This window comes from Rhinolophus sinicus, chromosome 16 (genome assembly GCF_057876585.1).
Source record: "Rhinolophus sinicus isolate RSI-liver-muscle chromosome 16, RSI-T2T, whole genome shotgun sequence".
Taxonomy (NCBI): Eukaryota; Metazoa; Chordata; class Mammalia; order Chiroptera; family Rhinolophidae; genus Rhinolophus; species Rhinolophus sinicus.
In genome coordinates, this window is record NC_142516.1 from 20,132,141 (window position 1) to 20,147,571 (window position 15,431).

The window sequence follows — 15,431 nt, forward strand, 5'->3', positions numbered from 1 at the left end:
CACATCAAATTCCCCTTAGGAAACTTTTTGAGAAGAAAAGTTCTCTTCCTAATAAGTCTCAGTTGGATCTTCCCAAGCTCATTCGTAATCTATTGCTAACCCATGGGACTGAATCCCACCATGTCTTATTTAACTTGTGTGCACTTCCCAGGCAGCAGCACCATTTGAGTTCTAAACTATAATGAAGCCCAGTGAAACCAGCTCCCTCCGGGGCAGTGAGAACTATTCTGTGACTTGTTCTTGTGTAGTGGGAATAGTGTCATAATGAAGAACTGAGGTGCTATAGAGTAAGAAAAGCATCGTGACTGGCTTGGTTAGGTACATTTTGTCAACAAAGGCATGCTCTTGCTATCTGGAGAGCTAAGTCAAGTGGCTGCTTCTCCCAAAGAGCCCTGGGAAGATCTTCTCAAAGGGTTGGTGGAGCATCTGGAATGAGAAAAGGACGAGGTGGAGTGGTGTGAGTGTATTTTACTACTCCCTGAGCAAAGAAGTACCTTTTCAGTGTGGCTCATTCCACATCTTCCATTTTCCTATCACAAAGGGCCTACAGATTAACCAGTACAACATTTCCCTATATCTTTATCCTCCTGACCTATCTATCTTAAGGGCAGAAAGTTTCCTTGACATTGTGTTAATAGTAGCATAGTGTCCAGAACAAAATCAAGGGCTAGTCCCATTCTACTCCACATGGGTCAGAGCTATGTCTGCAATATGTGTTAATTTTAGATGGAATGTACCACTTACCTTGGCAATTATTCTGAGCATTCCTGGTCCATGGGAGGCTACTTGCCTTATCAGATTGCCTACCAGCTGTGCTCCAAGGAGAACTTAAGCAGCTCATCAAAATGCTTTTTAATTTCCTCCTGTATTTGTTGTCTTTCAGCCACAGGCAAAAGTTAGCACCTGATGGAATTTACATCTGGAAAAAGCATTCCAGTGTAAAAGAGACATTAATAAATGGGCTGTGTCATATTTTATGCAAATTATTTCTCAGCTACATTATTCTTGAAAAAATTATTTTGACTTCTGTTATATTTTTAAATTGCACAGTCAGTGAATAAATATATTCTTGTAAAAACCATTAAAGCAAAATGCTTTAGCAGAATTTTCCTTTGAACATCTTCGCACCCCATCCCAGTCCCATCCCTGTCCCACTCCCGGCGTTAATTCCTCTAATCAGAACTTTCTTATGCAATACTCTGATAGGATTTCTCAAACTGTACAGTGCTTGAGAATCACTTGGAGAGCAAATGGCTTGACTCCTCAACCCTACCCCAGAAATTCTGGTTCAGTGGGTTCGGGGTGGGAAGTGAGAATGTTTTTCTAACAAGATCTCTGATACTATTGATGCTGTTGGCCCACAAACCACATTTTGAATAACACTATTGGCATATGGTATAGAAGTGGTATAAAAATGGTTAGTATCCCTTTGTATATAGGGTTTTATGTATATATACCAGTGTCATACAGTTTGCATTTCTCTATAATTTGCTTTTAAAAATTATGAATGTGCCTTGGAAATAGCATGATGGCAAAACATACATATCTATCATATTCTTTTAAGCTCCTGCAGAATATTGTATATTTTCTTTTAATTTATTGAGTACTTACCATAGTTTATTAGGATTACTTTTCCTTTCTTGCATAACAATTTACATTCCCTAGAGTTAATAATTATTTGCATGCTTAGTTTTTTAATATTCTTTTCATTAACCCAAACCCAAACACTAGCCAAAGGGTCTATGTCTTCTCTTAATATATTGACACACATTAATTATTGTATTAATGTCATGTTTTGAAGACACATTTCTCCAGATACTTTTAACTTGCTACAGTCTTTACTGACCACTCTCTAGACTCAGTATAGAACTATGATCTTGGGAGTCTCTCTTTATCATTAGCCTGGGGGTTACTTTTGCCCTGGATCCTGATTTGAGGTCTTCCTCCTTCTTGGTTTACTTTCTTATTTTGTTGACCATCCTTCAGTAGCTTCCTGGAAAAATGTGCATAAGTGCTAATTTTTTTGAGACTTTGAGTGTCTGAAAAGATCTTTGTTCTGTTGATAGTTTGGCTGTCTATAGAATTCTGAATATTTTGAAATTTCTTGGTGATGTTACTTGGTATGGATTTTTTTGCACCCATTGCACTGGATACTACTTGTAAGCTTTCAATCTGAAAACCCATGTCCTGGGACATTTAAAAAATATATACTTTGATGATTTCTTTCCTTTTATTTTTCTCTTTATTTTTCTGGAACTTTCTTTGTTATGTTGGATCTTCTGGACTAGTACTTTAATTTTCTTTTCTTTTGTCTCTTCTGTGTTTTTGCTTTACCCCCTGGGAGATTTTCTTAATTTTTATGTTCCAACTTTTCTGTTAGGATTTCCTGTTTTTAACCATGTTTTTAATTTCTAAGGACTGTGTTTAATCTTTGAGTGTTCCTTTGCCATAGCACGCTGTTCATGTTTCAGGGGTGCAATATCTTCTCTTCTCTGAAAATATATTTTTCTCTCTGCATATTTTTTGATTCCTCTAATTTGCTTTTTTCCCTTTTGGTTTGCTTTGGTCTGTTTTTCATGTTAAATGCTTTTGTGAAATGTCTGGTGACCCTTAGCTATCTGCTCACATTTAAGATGTAATAATTAAGATGCAGTTTAGAAGCTCTTTTTATGAAGGCAGGGCTTTTTGATAGTCTCTTGTGACGGATGATCTGGTTGGGCTGTTTCCTTGGTCAGCTTGTAACATCAGTATCCCAGTAGCTCTGGGTCTTTTCTCTTAGGCTGTTCTGGATTTCCCAGATAAAACTTTTCCAGTCTCTTGCCTGGAAGATTTATTACTCATTGCCAGCATCCAATGAACTCAGTAGGATTATATGGAAGGAGGTGTATTCAATACATAAACTTTTATTTAATCCACATAGTTTAGTGTGGGACTAATTTTTTATTGGAACTGTTTGTTTCTTCTTTTTCTCAATCTCTTTCTCTTATTAGAGTTGTTCAGGTATACCTAATCTATTGTTCATTTTAAAGAATCAGCTTTATGGATCTTTATATATCAGGAAGCTATATACATGCATATGTAGATAAATATAAATACGGCACATGAGAGATTTCTAACAAAGAAATAACATATACAGTCTTTCAAACATGTGGACATTAAAAATCATATATATATATATTTAAGCTTACATTTTCTAACAATGTCTATTAGTTAATATCTATATCTGTATCAGTTGGCTATTGCTATAATGATGTTTTGTAACAAATTATATCCAAACTAAACTCAAACTCAATAGCAATCTTTTTCACCATTCATGCATCTGTGCGATGGCTGAGGTTCAATTGATGCAGGCTGGGCTTGGCAACACAGCTATGCTACCCATAGCTCTGATCCAACTAGCTCTGCTTCTGGCTGTAGAGGTTGGGTGGCTTTGCTGCATGTGTCTCATCCACTCCTGGGCACAGCAGGCTAGTGGGGACATGTTCTTCTAATAGAGATGGTGGTACCACAAGAGAGTAAACTTAACTGTCAAAGCCCATTTCAAGTCTCTGTTGATTCATAGCTGCTAACAAGTCATGTGTCCTAGCACACAGCCAAGAGGTGAGAAGATACATATACTCCAAGACATTAAGAGGGCATTGCAAAATTACATAACAAAAAGTGTGGATGTTTAATCTTATTAGTAAGGAGAGAGAGGACAGTTAGAATAATGATCCAGTCTACCAGGACATTTGTTCCTTTAACAAGATGATTTAAAAAAAATCTATATAGTCCCTCTTTTTCTTCCTTCCTATTATCTCTCATGTTGATTGAGTTTTTTGTTTTAGATTGCTATGATTTTTAATTTAAAAATGTATACCTATTGAGACAAGGACATACAGGGCACTGCATGCATCTCAGTTTTTGTGATGAATGCTATGATGTGCTGGTCAGAATCCCCACAGGAATGAAAGACTCAGCTGTAGAAAAATCTGCCAACAGTCGGTTCTCAGCTCTCAGATGCCATCAGAGATTGCCTTGACTGGAGACAGCTGCCTTGCCAAGGTCATGCATGCCCTCTTCCCAGGTGGTTATGTCCCATGACTGTTCAATATGATGGTATAAAAATCCAGCCCTCTTGTCCCAGTTTAGAATGGTTCTGAAGGGTAATCCAACTTTTGGAATTCCTCAGAGAATTAGCTAAGGCTCCTGTTGCTATTGTATCACTGTTCAACTTATGCCAAATCTTGCTCCCTTACCCTCCCTTCTCTTCCCCAGCTGTTGATCCTCAGAGCACTCCCTAATAAACTTTTTTTTATGTGCTAATCTCTGTCTCAGAGGTGACTTGGAAGGGAACCCATCCATGAAAGTTGGTGCCGGTGGTCCAATAAAACCCAAACCAAACCAAAACAAAAATCAGATGCTGGGATAGGATTATGGAGCTGAATCACCCATTACCTGGGTGGCAAAGAGGACAGTTCAAGGTGGTAGGTGGAGCACAGACAGCCCTTGGCAAAATTTGGCAGTATAATTGTTAAAACATCCATGGTTGGGTATTTGGGACTGTTGGTCAGTGGACGGGAGTGCATTAGCTGGTGCAGTGTGTCAAGCATTTAATAAAAATAAGAGTAAAAAGCTCCCACTATAATGATAATAAAATGGAATGTTTATTGCTAAACTCAATTGACACTTGGAAAAAGATCATGAAAAGTTAAGAAAGAGTCATAAGAAATTACAAGCTAAATGTGAAAGCCAGATTTCCTCCTTGGTATCATATCTGGAGTTTCTCATCTGTAGCTGGAAGGCAGAGAAAGCAAAGGATCAGGGTCACCCGTTCATTGTAAAAGTAGCTGAGCTCTAAACCATGGTGGGACTGCAATGCCAAGGTTGGGAAAGAATGGGAACCTGACACCTTGGTTGGGGACAGTGATATTGATGCCTCCTAAAAATCGTGGATCCTTAGATTTCCCTGAACCCTCTGAGCTTGCAGAAGTGGCCCACTTTAGTTAAGGGTTAGAATTCCTTCCTTGCTTGAGATGATACAAGGGCTTCTCTCCCTTGCCTCCCCCCCACCCCATCAGGATGTGCCCCTCTCCCTTCCTGACCCAAAGCTAATAACTAGGGTTAAGCTGTAATATTACCCCACAGGAGATGGGCTGGGCCTGAAAAGCAGGAAAGGAACAGTCCCCCTAAGATTTAGCTGCCATGTTCCAGCAAACGCTGGGAGAAACATTGGTTTGGATCCTGAGAGTGCCTGGCCTGATCACTGTGAGAGGAGCAGGATTCAAGGTTGAGGAAAAGAGAGAGTTGATCAATTTGAGAGCACTCTCTCAGAAGCAGCATATGTAAAAATAATATATATCTCAAGAACCATATGATTTCACTGATAATGTGCGATATAAAACTGAAAGAAAGCAACAAAGGGGCAACACAAACAAAGAAATAAAAACTCATAGATACAGACAATGGTTTAGTGGTTACCAGAGGGTAACGGGGGAGGGGAATGGTAGATGAGGGTAAAAGGGATCAAATATATGGTGATGGAAGGAGAACTGACTCTGGGTGGTAAACACACAATGTTATATATAGATGATGTATTACTTAAGTAAAAAAAGGAAAAATACACATAAATGTTTCACATATAAATATTTTTTGCCTTTTCATGTGACATACCTTTTCTCCCGTTGAATAAATATAGACCTCTATGGGGCAGCTGGTTATCTCAGTTGGTTAGAGCGCAATGCTCGTAACACCAGGGTTCCTGATCGATCCCCACATGGGCCAGTGTGAGCTGCGCCCTCCACAACTAGATTGAAACAACTACTTGACTCAGAGCTGATGGGGCCTGGAAAAACACATTTAAAATAAATTTAAAAAGTTAAAAAAAAAAATATATATATATATAGATTTCCATTTTCAGTTTTACATGGTGTTCCATTATGTGGATATGTCATAATTTTGGCATTGCTTTGTGTGTCTCTGAATGCGCACTACTCTCCTTTCATGAGTAATTTCGTTTTGTCCACTGGTCAAGGAGCAAACTTTGTCCTACAGTTTTGTTACTCACTTTTGCAATGTTTGGGTTCAGTTTGGATGACATTCATTGTTCTTTATCAGCTCAATCCTTTCTGTTTAGAATTGCCACACAACTTTTAACTTTAGTGGAACAAAAAGAAAGTGTTAATTCTCAGTGATGTTGCTTTTACTAAAGACAGCCCTAAAACACAGCAGCGTTTAATAAGCCTTATGTACTCAAAACACGCAGACACTTTTAATAAGAATTTTGTGTTGGTCTGAAAAGTGATAAAGGTCTTTCACTATTGTGCCTTGTGATTTTATGATGCCAAATATATTCACACAGTAAGAATTCTATTAAGACAGCTGGGTCTGCTTACTTGCCCTTCCTTCCCCTATTTTGGAAAATGGAATGTTGAATATAATAGTAGAGTGATTGACCTCATCAAAATGTATTTCCAAAACACTGCATGGAAGGAGTCTTTACTTTGAACCTTTTGAAAACACCAAAAATGGGAAAAGAAGTATACACAGTCTATTAAATAGTTAAGGAGAATTATATACAATGAACATATACAGTGGGGTTCTGATATTAATTTACAACTGGTTTGTAACTATGAGAGTTTTCCTTATTCTATCGGGCCTAGATTTCTCAAGTAATTTAGGTTCTGTTGATGTTGTGCCATATAGTAGTCATCATGAAGCTTAATTTGCTTAACATTTGGAGATCCTTGAGATACAGTGCCAGCCAAGGTCCTCTTCATTTCCCAAGCAAAGGGAACGTTGAGGACAATAGGATTCAAACAAATAAGGGATAAGAACTATACATAAATTCGTGGTGAGCAGTGGAAGAATGAAGATAGAGTAGAAATGCACAATGGATGCTCCATTTTGGGACATGAGTGGGTTCCAGCAAAGGGGAATTCTGAGCGTGACATTCTAGGGTTGTTAGCTAAGTGCCTTTGGCTCAGCCTAGTACCTTCTTGTTGGGTTTTATAGCATTACTTTTTTTTATAGCATTACTTCTTTTCTTTTAAAACAGATTTTTATTAAAATATAGCTAACATAAAATATTGTATTAGTTTCAGGTGTACATAATAGTTATTCAACAGTACCCACTGGCAATATACAGAGTTATTAACCATACTATTGATTATATTCCCTGTACTTTGCTTTACAGCCCCATGATTGTTTTATAACTACTAATTTGTACTTCTTAATGTCTTCACCTTTTTCATCGTGCCCCCAACCCCCCTTCCATCTATCACCCCGGTAAATCTAGTACATGGATCTGACACAATACATAGTTGTTACAATATTATTCACTATATTCCTTATGCTATATCCTACATCCCATGACTCCTGTGTAGCAACCAATTTGTACTTCTTGATCACTTCCCCTTTTTCACCCAACTGCAAACCCCCTCCCATCTGGCAACCATCAAGATGTTCTCTGTGTCTATGAATTTGTTTCTGTTTCATTAATTTATTTATTTTGTTCTTTAGATTCCACTTATAAGTAAAATCATATGGCATTTGTCTTTTGCTGGCTGACTAAGTACCCTCAATACAATACCCTCTGGGTCCATTCATGTTGTTGCACGTGGCAAGATTTCATTCTTTTTTTCACAGCTGAGTAATATTCCATTGTCTATATGTACCACCTCTTCTTTATCCATTCATCCATTCAGGGACACCCAGGTTGCCTTCATATCTTGGCTACTGCAATGAACATATGGATGAGCACTTCACCTTGAAATAGCATTTTGGGTTTCTTCAATAAATACCCAGAAGTGGGATTACTAGGTCCTTTTTTGTCTCTTGTTATAGTCTTTGTTTTAAAGTCTATTTTGTCTGATATAAGTATTGCTACTCCAGATTTTTGTTTGTTTGTTCGTTTCCATTTTCATGAAATATCTTTTTCCATCCCTTTACTTTCAGTCTGTGTGTGTCTGTTGATCTGAAGTGAGTCTCTTGTAGGCAGCATATGTAAAGGTCTTTTTTCCTTATCCATTCAGCCCCCCTATATTTTGATTGGAATATTTAATTCATTTACAGTTAAAGTAATTATTGATAGATATGTAGTTATTGCCATTTTATTACACACACACACACACACACACGTATGTTTTGGTCTTAAAGAAGTCCCTCTAAGATTCCTTGTAATACTGGTTTGGTAGTGATGAAATCCTTTAGCTTTTTTTTTGTCTGGGAAGCTCTTTATCTGTCTTTTGATTCTAAATGATAGCTTTGCTGGGTAGAGTAATCTTGGATGTAGGTCCTTGCTTTGCATCACTTTGAATATTTCCTGCCAATCCTTTCTTGCCTGCAAAGTTTCTATTGAGAAATCAGCTGACAGTCTTATGGGAGCTCACTTGCAGGTAACTAACTGCTTTTCTCTTGCTGCTTTTAAGATTCTCTCTTTGTCTTTACCTTTGGTATTTTAATTATGATGTATCTTGATGTTGGCCTTTTTGGGTTAATCTTGTTTGGGATTCTGTGCTTCCTGGACTTGTATATCTCTGTCCTCCAGGTTAGGGAAGTTTTCCATCATTATTTGTTCAAATAGGTTTTCATTTCCTTGCTCTCTCCTCCTTCTGGTACCCCTAAAATATGAATGTTGGTATAGTTGATGTTGTCCCAGAGGCCCTGGGGGCTTAACTCTCCTCAATTTTTGAATTCTTTTTGCTGTTCTGATTGGGTGTTTTTTGCTACCTTATCTTTAAATTGCTGATTGGATCCTCTGCTTCATCTAATCCTATTTAGTCCCTGTAATGTAGTCTTCATTTCTGTTATTGTATTCTTTATTTCTCATTAGTGCTTTTTAATGTTTTCTATCTACATTTTTTATGTTTCCTATCTCTTTGTTGAAGTTCGTCCTGAGATCATTGAGCATCCTTATAACCAGTGTTTGGCGTTCTGCATCTGGTAGATTGCTTGTCTCTATTTTGTTTAGTTCTTTTTCTAGAGCTTTGTTCTGTTTTTTTATTTATTTATTTATTTTTTATTTTTTATTTTGGACACATTTGTCTCCCCATTTTGGCTGCCACCCTGTGTTTGTTTCTATGTATTAGTTAGGGCTGCTATGTATGCCTCCAGGTCTTAGTAGAATGACCTTATGTAGTAAGTGTGCTGTGAGGCTCAGTGGTGCTGTCTTTCTGGTCACCTGAACTACATACTCCAGGTGTGTCCCTTGTGTGGGTTGTGTGTGCCCTCCTCTTGTAATTGAGCCTTGGTTCTCTTTGCACATCAGCGGGAGGGATTGACCCTCAGGCTCGTTGGTTGTGAAGACTGGCTGTGACTACGTGGAGGAGTTGTGGTATAAGGGCTGACCCTGCAGAGCAGGATTTGCCTCAGCAGAGCTCTGGTGCCTGCCCAATCCTCCCCTTGGGTGTCTCTTCCTTGGAAGCACCTGGGTGATATTCCAGCTTGTTTAGAAGTTGGCCATTGGGTGAGCCAGCCCCAGAGCCACCTGGGAGGATACCTACTTCAGGTCAAGTACAGCTGCAGCCCATGCCCCACCTAGGGTCACCTAACAGGAGCCACAAAGCAATCAGAAATGATGGGGGCTTCTCCCACTGGCACTGGAGCCCTGGGCTTGGGAGCCTGGTGTGGTGATGGGACCCCTTGCTCTTTTGGTGGGGACCTCTGCAACCGAGATATTCCTCCCAGTTTTTAATGGTCACGTGCGGGTGTGGGACCAGCCTGTTCCGCATCTCTTCCCCTCCTGCCAGTCTCGAGGTGGCTTCTTCTATATGTCCATAGTTGTAAGGCTTCCGTTCAGCAAGATTTTAGGTGATTCTCAGTGATTGTTGTTTTGTAAGTTAGTTGTGATTTTGATAAAGTCGTGAGAGGAGGTAAGCACAGCATTTACCTATTCTGCCCTCTTGACTGGTTCATCCATAGCACTACTTTTTTATGATCCAAAGTTGTGTAAACACTCAGAAAGCATAGACTTCTGGAAAGAACTGTGATCATTTAAGCAGAGAAAACTGTTTTTCAACTTTAGGGGCATTGGTGGAAGAAGCACCAATAATTGTACAGAAGTGTGAAGAGCAGTGGTGGCCAGAAATTACTGAAGCTAGTGGGTGGGCAAGGAGAACATTGATAATATGAATTCTCTTATGAGGAAACTACAAAGTTGGGTATTGGCTCAGAGCAAAATGTCCTATTTTCATTACCCAAGGTCTTGATATTCCTTCTAACTGGTATGCTTTGCCGGCAGTAAGAATCTATTTGTCCCTGTTCTTCCTCCTCCTTTTCCTTCATCTCCTCCTCCCCCTTTCACTTCCCCCTCTCTCTTTCTTTCAAGTGGCATATTTGTATTTTCCACATGTCTTGATGCCATTTCCTACCACCTGAATCTAATCTTTCTTAAAGTCCTAGTATTAGTGGAAAGTGATATATGTATATTGTTAAAGTAAAATAGGTTCACTCCCCAAAGACAAATTTCTTGATAGTTTAAAAGGATAAATTCAATAAAGTTTTCTAATTTACTTTTATCCAATCTGATTTATTTTGGATCTTGGGCCCATGATAATTTTTATAGTTGCACTAGGGGGCACTGTTGAGTTATAAATGTCCCAATAGTATTTGCCTGGTTTCTATTAATGCTGAACTTGCAATTCCTTTCATTTATGTCAGTGCTTTCACCTTCTGTGCTAACAGTAGGATATGAAAAAGATGTGTAGATTTGCTTCCAGTGCAGAAAAAAATAATGTGACTTAAAACAGTGTTTGTTGAAAGTTGGGGAAAGAAAAATACATATTTGTGAAGGAGAACTGATTTTTTTCTTTTGGCTCTTTGGGTTATAAATTCACATTAGTGATACAGCCAATATACAAACCACAGTTGTAGCAACCAGAGAAAGAAACAGGATATGACCCCCTTTGTAAGATGCTCATAATATTCCCAAGGAGGCAGGGGAAAACTCCATTCATTTGCAGTTTATTCAGAATGTTCTTTTCTTTTGCTTGTCATTTTGGAATGGATTTAACCGTTGCTAAAAAGTTACAGGAACAACAGCCTCGTAGCTAGAAATCATCTGTTTCCTCACAAAGCAAATTTGCCCAGATCAGCCATGTGACCTGCCTCAGCAGTACCCAGCCCTCTGACCTGAGTCTTGCTGGAACAGTGTCTCTTTTGGGACTGAGAAAGAATTCATGTTCTAAATCCTTCCTGCTATGTCTCTCAAGTTTCGTGCCTGCTGTAATGTTGAGTCCCTTTTCCTTTTAAACTAGATACTGAAAATAAACCTAAAAACCCAAATCCATTCAACAGAGAATTCAGTGTGCAGATTTGGGATAAAATAAGCCACAAATATTTGCCCAGTACCATGATATTCCATTGCACAATTTAAAAAAATTTATTAGGTTGATCTGAGTTTTCTCACTAGTAAAGCTAGGGTAGTTGTGTGAGCATTTAAACTGTTTTCAATATTATTCCAGCTGAACCACATAAAATTCTTAAATTTGTTTGATTTTTTTGGTAATAATAGAATCAGATCTGTTTTTTTCCATCTACACTTAATACAGTTACAAATCAGTTATACTTACTACAGTTAAAATATCAGTTCAGAAATATTTTAGGAATGATATGTCCTCATTAAACTCCATTAAAAAGCACTTATTTAGACTCACACATTTGTTTATGTAGTTACTATGCACAACTAATTATTTGTGATTCTTGTTCACCTGATGTCCACCCTCCACCGATGAACCAGATATAGCCGGATTTGTATTCCAGCCTGGTGGGTTGCTAGTCCCAGAGCTCTCCTGGGCAACTTATGTGATTCTCTGAGTTTCAGACCGATGAAGATAATAATACTTTCATCATAATGACTTTGTAAGGATTAAATCATACGCTAATGTAAAGTGGTCAAGTGGGCAATGTATTCAGTGGAATCTCGTGTGCTGCCTTTTGCATCCACTTAAGAGCAGCAATGATGTAATAGAAACAGTAAAAGTCCAAACTGTGACATTGTTGTGTGTTCCCACATCACCCAGGAAAAGTCTCACAAAGGCAAAGAAAATACTGCAAAGGGGATGCACATTTCTTGCACTCTGGTGTCAAAGGAAAAGCATATCTACTATCCAAAACCTAGAACAAATTTGAGTTATTTATAATACATGTGTTGCACTCCAGAGTATTTTATTCAAAGTCTTGTGAATGACTTGGGATCAAAGAAATGAATACTAATCAACAGAAATAGTCTATATTTCCTCAGTGCCTCATGTTCATGTTTAGAATGTGGTGCTTTTAAAAATTTATATTAAAAGCACATTTTGAAAAGATGGCAGGCCTCAAAGTCCAGTAAGTGCAGATGAATATAAATGGATATAAATGAAGTTGTCTTCCTATGCTCCACTCACTACCTATCGTACTTCCTGAAGGCAGCCTCTGCAATTTTCTGAAATATCTTTCTACTGAGAGTAGATAGATAGCTACATAGACAGATAGATGGGTATAGACATACGTACAGATGTTGATATAATCTTTTCACTCATGTGGGATGTGTCTTTAGGATAAGAAAAGGAATTGATGGATCTTGTGTGTTTATAATTTTTATATTGCCAAATTGCTCTCTACAGAGGATAGATATATATCTATCCTCTTTCTCTACATATTCTGTCTCTAAATATAGCCTCTCTCTTATGTATACATATTATCTCTTATTATATATTCTTCAGCACACCATTTATTTATTTTTTATCATGATTTAAGAGGCAAAAATGATATTTCAGTATAATGTCAATCAGTACTTTTATTATGAGTGATATTAGTCACTTTCTAGGAACCATTTTCATTTTTTTCTGTGAACTGACTTTTCACATTTTTTTTACCCATTTTTAATTGGACTTAGTTTTTTTTATTAAGATATTTAAAATATATTAGGAATATAGACCTCTTTAATCTGAGCTGTGAATTTTCTTCCAGTTTTCTATTTATGTTTTGGCTTTTTAAAATGTGAGTTTTAATATGCAGGCATTTTACATTTTTTTGTAATCGAATCACTCCAAGATTACAAGAGCATAGAATTTGTCATATGCTGAATTCCTATGTGTATTTTGATGTGTTTAGTGTTCAGAACATTGCGTTTCAAGATAATTTTTTCTCTTTTTCTCTAAAGAAATATAAAATGGTTCTAAAAGAGTTGGAGGAGACCAATACTGATTATAGAAATGGATTGTATTACAGTTCACACAATATCTAAGACTAGAGTAAGGCATCTTAGCTCACTTGATAGTCTTAGAGACCTTGCTTGGTGAATAGACAGGCATTGTTTTAATTAGCACATTAATTGTATGCCCGTAGATAGGTGCTTCTGAATAACCTGAAACTAGTCCTTCCCTTAGCTGATTTTTTAAAGACACCTTTAGTTTAGCCTGAACCTCTGTGAGGTACTCTGGCCCTGGCTTTAGGAATATTCTATTTGCATGGCCAATTACTTTTGCTGGTTCCTAGGCATATCTGTCATATATGGCAGGCGTATTGTACCCTATCCAGCAGCACAAAGTTACACTTTTAATAATAAAGTTAGAGAAATGTTTTATTAATGACCTTGTTTATATTGTTGACATATGTATGTGTGTGTGTACATAAATGTATATATGTATATGTATTTTTTTTCTCTTAAAGGGCAATGATGAACCTTAGCATATAATTTCCAAAATATTTCTCATAAACCAGTAGAGCCCAGCCTGGTGAGTTTTCTCTACATTACTCGCTGAACTTCAGAACGTTGTGTATTATATTTGTAAATATTTCAGGTGTCACTGACAGAAAATTTGGTTTATAAAAAGTTATTGCAGAAATGTGCTTGAAAACCATTTATATAACTGTAAAAGAATTTCTCAGTGATTAAAAATGGTTAAAGAAAGTCAAGGGGCTGGTTCTCTTTACTGGTTTCTTCTCTGCCCTTTTCAGAAGTCTCTGGCTTATATTACTAAATGGCTACCTATGGCTTTATTCAACAGTTGTAACTTAAGACTGTCAGGGTTGGTTTCTTTGAGTGAAGGCTGCTGGATTGCTCTTTTCCAATAAATATAGAGTCTGATTTTTTTTCATGTTAAGCAGACAAAGATTCCCTTTGAAACATGTAGTCTGAGTGCCAAACACTGGACCCATTGTCTCTGAAACAATAAGTGCCACATTCAGTCTTTAGAAATGGTGAGTGATTTGCTTGTATTCAAGAACCAAAGAAGTTTTACACATCTAGAAAAGTGATGCACAGCTGAGTTTTGAATAATGCTAATAGTGTATGTATGAATGTGACCTAACACTGTGATGCTGCAGTGCTGTACCCTGACTGGTGTACGCCATTCATGGATCAGCTTGGGACTGCTCACGGCACATCATTTACTATGTATATACTAATAGAGACCGATCACTTCAAATGGAAGTGGAAAGGATTCCTGTTCATGTTTTGTTTTGCATGAGTGTATAGAATTAGATTATATTTGTCATACACATTATGGGTGTAATGTGGCATTCAAAATTAGGGATTGCCTTGTATTAGGTTCTCTAGAAGCCAACCCTGAATCAAGGATTTATGTGCAAATGATTTGTTAGGGACTTGCTCCTTGGAGAAACAGGTAAGGGAGTAGGAGAAACAGACCAGTGAAATGCAAGTAAAGGTACTATTTCTGGAAAAGTTTTAGCCTCAACTGGATTGTACAAGAGAACTTTGGAAAGCAAATTATAGCTCAGAATTTGTCCCAACTTGAGGCAAGGGAGCTGGGCTTTCATAAGTCATCCGTTGGCTAAGAGCTACCCACACTAAACTAAAGGGAGCCTAGACTGTCAGATACTTCGAGCTCAATGCACAGGCAGGCAAAGTGGCCTTTGGCTGAGAGCAATCTACTGAAATCGTCCCAGAAGTGGGTCCCCAGAAGCCAACGCACAGAGGAGATGGGGCTGAGGTGGGTGGGTACAAAGAGATGGTAGAAATGTTTCAAGGGGATCTGGGTCCAATACCAACAGTTGTTTGCTATAGGGATTATTTATTAATTCTGATTAAATGATTGTCAGTCTCAAAAAATTTATTTGGTGACTCCAGTACATTTTCTTTTTAAAAGAAATGTTAATTGATAAATGATTCTGATCAGATGTTAGCTGAGTCAAGGGCTACATGACAGGAAACCTTATTTCTTACTATTTCTCAAACACACCTTACACACTTATACTTTGTACTTGTTTCTTCCACCAAGGTCTCACCCCACGGATTTATTTTTTGGTCAAAAGTGGGGAAAGTATGACTTTGTGATAGATTTGGCTGTTTCACCTTGATGCAGTCTTGCCGTCATTAACTCTAGATGTTGTGTACCTCTTACTGTGATGGAATATAAAGTATACGACATCCTCATGAAGTATTGTTGCCCCAAACTATTTAAACAGAATCTGATCAAACCTTTTCTTAACTTTCGGTTTATAAACAT